The sequence below is a fragment of the Haemaphysalis longicornis genome, unplaced genomic scaffold (assembly GCF_048455015.1).
Source record: "Haemaphysalis longicornis isolate Haplotype H1 unplaced genomic scaffold, Haemaphysalis longicornis Haplotype H1 scaffold_1, whole genome shotgun sequence".
Classification (NCBI taxonomy): Eukaryota; Metazoa; Arthropoda; class Arachnida; order Ixodida; family Ixodidae; genus Haemaphysalis; species Haemaphysalis longicornis.
In genome coordinates, this window is record NW_027526203.1 from 352,427,110 (window position 1) to 352,432,285 (window position 5,176).

Genomic DNA, 5,176 nt, shown 5'->3' on the forward strand with positions numbered 1-5,176 from the left:
CTGAACCTCGTTATAAGAGACACTGATGTAAGAGACAAATGGGTATAAGAGACACTATTGACTTACATGGTTGGCTGCCCTATCTTTCCCATTAAATTGACCTCTTTTATAACAGACATCGGATGTAGAAGATTGGTTATAAGGGACAAGTCATCCTTGAACTTTAATCAATAATCTCACTTGTAACAGACATTTTAACTTCAGACGCACTGCCACCAGTCGCTAATTGCAGTTGCTTCCATCCTGGAAGCACAGGTGAATGACAGACGCCTGCAGTCACTATTTATTATAACTTCAGCAAACACACAGTGGTTCAGTCAGCTATGAAATGACGATGAGAAGCCCTGCCAATGGAAATGCAACATACAGAAGTGGTTGAAGCTTACTGCCATCTATTGGATGGAGTGCGATTGCACATGCGGGTTCTCCCACTCGCATAGCTCCCAATTAAGAAGCATCGCAGATGTTGAGTCCTGCAAGCATAATGAATAGCCTGAGCCCACAGCGGAAGAAGCTGTGCGCTCTGCCTATTCATCAGGCTTGTGAACTCAACATGTACGATTCATCTTCCACAAACGAGGAAAGAAAAAAAAGCTTGCAGAATCAGTTGTAAAATACAGTGTAAATACAGTCATGAAGCAAACAAGATTCGGAACTGTTTCATAAATTCTGGGGGCCGAACATAAATTAGAATGGATCTTTTGCAACATGCTGTAGCGTTCTTTTGAGCTTATTTTAGTCATATGGTGCCACATTGAACTAGGGTCTGATTAGTAAGTGAAAAAATGGTTCCCTGCTTATAAGAGACATCTGATATAAGAGACAGAAACTGCTCCCCGGTACGTGTCTCTTATAAAGGGGTTCAACTGTATACAGAAAGAAATGCCGGCAGTCTACAACGCCAAAGAAAGCATAGAGGAATGGTTCGACTATTTTTTACCGTTAGTGACGTTACATTATTTTTTTTATTAATTACGTGAGAAAGAAAGAAAGAAAAACGCGCCCAGAGTGGGGACCGAACCCACGCCTTTTAGATCTCCCCACTCTGGGCGCGTTTTTCTTTCTTTCTTTCTCACGTAATTAATAAAAAAAATAAGGTAACGTCACTAACGGTAAAAAATAGTCGAACCATTCCTCTATGCTTTCTTTGGCGTTGTAGACTGCCGGCATTTCTTTCTGTATTTTCCTAACGAGCCCCTCATTTCCAAACCCTATATATATATTTAAAGTTGTGGAGGGCATGTCACCCAAGTACTTCTGGTTAATTCATTGCACCCCTGAGGTGTAAAACCTACCAAAAACCCAGGCTCATGTCAGGTTTGGGTTAGAAGTTTGTGACCCACTTTGCGCTGCAATGTGACAACCAATGAACAAGGTTAGTGTTTGAACAACACCTGGGGACAAGATGCGGGCAGGTTTTGTTGGGCCAGCTTGCTTTGCAGCAGCCGTTTCTGCACATAGAGCTACAGATGGCTATGGTCTATAAAGCAACCTTGTACAGCATCAGTGCGACTGGTGTAGTTAAAGCCTCTGGACGGCATGCATGTTCTAATGTGCTTTATACGTGTTTGGCCTTTCACCACTGCTTGAATGTAATGGAAGGTCAACTGTTACAGTTTGCATTTCCAATAAACCACAATGAACAACGTCCACCGAAATTCTTTACAGAGGATGTGCACCCCCTTGTGTCCTGGCCTTACCTCTCTAAATACATTAGCTTTGGGTCCGTTTGTTTCACCTGCACCACGTGAACCAGTTCAGGCGGTGCAGCACTTCGCTGTTCGTTTCAGTGGTGCAGCTCGCGGCACCTGAACTGCACCGTTCGATTCACCGGTGCCGACGGGTGCAGGACGAGTTCAGGGCTCTATTGCACTCCCAGCCAAGGAGGTGCAGGAGCAGACAAAAAAAGTGGTGCTCTGGTTCTGCTGGTCACACAGGATGGTGTAACCGGCACTGCACTGCTGTGAACTGGTTCAAGAGGCGTGAGGTGAATCGAATGGACCCTTTGTCTGGCATGTTATTGCACAATAACCAGTAAAACTTCAAATCCTCATATTAACTCGAGAGAAATATACCTTGTGCGAGGTCTTGTGTTTCATTATAGATGAAAAAGTAGAGGGACCACTGCATCGGATGCGTGGTGACTTGCTCTGTGAGCGTGCCCATAGAAAAGGGAATACCTTCTTTAAACAAGCACTGCGACGGATATGAATAAGAAGCAATATTTCACTTCTTTTAAACCTATTTTGCTAATTAATTATACAGGTAATCACGTAACCCTCTCTACTATTCAATTATAAAGGTGATCAAGTTGCCCCCTCTGAAGGATAGACAGATAGCTATGGCAACCAAAACGTATTCTTAAAAGGCTATGTTCTTGAGGATTGCATGCATAGAAGAAGTGCAGCAGCCAAAACTACACAATAGTGGCTACACTGGTGAAATCTGGTGAAATTTTGACCAGGAGATGGTGTCAAAGGCTATTTACAACCTGGAAACGCTGGCTCAGACCCTTTAATCATGGCCAGTTTCCTTTTCTGATAGTGTAAAATCTGAAAATAAAGGTGGCTGGGAAGTATTTGTAAGCAAAGGTCACCCATAGTCGACACTGGGGAACTGGCAGGCCTTTAATTCTATGTGCCTTTTCACGGCAGGCTTGACACGTTGCACAGTTTCTATCCCAAACTGCGTCACTGATAGGAAGGTATGTACGTTCTTGCACAAGATGGTTTCAACTGAATCTGAAGTAGATGGTTTGCAGCCTCAAACTAGAGATTCACAAAAACACTTGTGCTCACCCCTATGTTGGCTTTAATACAAGAGTTGTATTTTTGTTGTGATACTAAAACTTTTAGCAACATTTTAGAATGTATGATCTTGTAGTGAAGGTTACGTATAAAAAATGGGATTGCTTTAAGTACAAGTTAAGTGTCCTGGAAGCAAACAAGTTTCCCTTTTAACTCCCAGGAATTTCTCGAGACTCTGGTGCTATTGCGGCCTTACTGTACCTATACGTAACGCCCACATTGTAGTCAAATAAAGGGTGGTAAAATATTGGGCACTAAGTGTGATCCCCTTGGGAACCCCCTTGAAATTCTAACTGTTCAAATGATGTCAGTGTAACTACATCAAAGCCACTGAAAATGGCATGTAATGGAGCATGTATTAATTTTGAAATAAGAGTTACCTACCCACTGAGTACTGGAAACAGCTTTTCAAATATGTGCACTATTGGTTGGTAAGTACCTATGTGAGGCGATGAGAAGTATAGTTCATTTCAGAAGCTGCATTGTTGTCAACAGTCCACCCACTGAGGGCGTTTAAATTACCGTGAACGAAAGCGAGAATAGGTGCTGGGGCCTTGCGGTTCCGCCTGCCGAGAGGGGAGACAGAAACATCCTTTGAAAGCCCCCTTCAGTGGGCAGACTGTAGCCTCCACAGCGCTGCATACAACTTCTGAAATGAACTATTGAAGAGCTGCTGCACCTTCCACACAGGTCGCCTTGGGGGGGATTGTTTGCATGGCTGCACAGCAGACCAAAGCAATGTTGCATGCCAGGTGGCAGTAGGATGACCATGGGCACTGGTACCGCAGTGGGCCAAAAGCACGTGTGCGTCCCTGAGCCTAGGGTGAGACACCAGCATTGTTTTATGAATGAAGCAGAAGCAGAGGTAATTGCTATTCTCCCCTCCCCCACCCCTGTGGGGCAATTCCCTGGATCTATTCCTAGTGGAAAGGCTGCTAAGCAGTTTTGCAAAAAAAATGACCCGGGCAAAACAACCCTGGAAAAATGGTCGCATGAGCGGAGCTTAAACGGCCCCTAAAGATAAGTAAGTTCATTCAAATGAGAAGTGATATTTGTAAGGGATATGGCAACAGGACTGCTGATGACACATTTTCACCGCCACTGCCAGCTCACCAGGCGAGTTGTGCATCGTGAAGCCCATGAAAGATAAACGTGGATAAAAATTGAAGGCAATGGTTGACGTTTGAGTGCTAAGTGCTGCATCAGCCAGGTGTGCTGGCTTCCTCTCTTTGTTTTCAAGCCACTTTGGCAACGTGGCTCATGCGTTGGCAATGCTTTCTTTATAGCATTCTGGGACAGGCGATTTGGGTGAGTGTGGCTACAATGGTGTGTTGGCAGCCGTACGCTAATGTGCTGCATTATGGGTACGTGTTAGCTTCCTCTTGGAATGTTCTTTCTTGTAGCTGTTGGCAAGACTTGAGTTACTGATGCTTGTGGCACACAATGACAATGCAATACTTGCAGCACCTGCTGTGGCAGTAAAAATGCCCTCTCTAAAAAGTAGGCTAATTTGAATTCCTACCTCGTTTACTGTAATGCAAGTTTCGATGGGAACCTTGCTGTGCTACAAACATATCCCAAATAACTGGAGATTAACACAGGAAACAATAAAACGTCTTTTTTTTCCAGCAAGCCTTACTTCATGCAAAAATGTTACCAAAATTACAAAATAAAAACCACACTACATATACTGACGTGTACTGTTTTGTCCTCCTTTGAAAAACCTGCAGTTTTCTGAGGGTTATTTTAGCTGTCATTAAAATTGACATTATGACTTCAGATATAAGAGAAACACGACCTTAGTGAGTAATCATTGTGCATAGCCCAGCTTTTCTACTGCCAGTTGGATTTCACTCTGTAGCTACTGTGGGATATACTACTTCACTATTCTTACATTCAGCTCTGACATTTTCTCTAGTCTTGGCCATTTTGGGGGCAAACTTTTACTGTAATAACTGTAAGATTTTTTTGAAGCTTGCCTGACCAATCTTCTAAAACGAACACTCAGGTAGCATGGTCGTGTAAAATAAATGTATGCAGCAACCTTTGCTCGTCATTTGCTGTTTGAAAGACGCAAACTTCAGCTAGCATACATAGTAAAATATGATGGCTCAGCCCAGGCGTTAGCCTTTGTTTCAGATTACAACTGCTGTTCTTCAGAAAGTTTTGTTTTAGAGCAGCTAGAAGCCCAACAACGCCGAGTCTTTCAAAATCATTCAGCACATCGCAATGATCTTGAGCCAACAGAGCGCAAGCTTGTGGCAGGTGTGACGTCGTGCTACGTGATCCGCTATGGAGAGGCATCACATCTGCATTCGCTCGGAGCCTCGCAGCTGTGGTACCATGTGACGAAGTGGAGCTACGTAAAC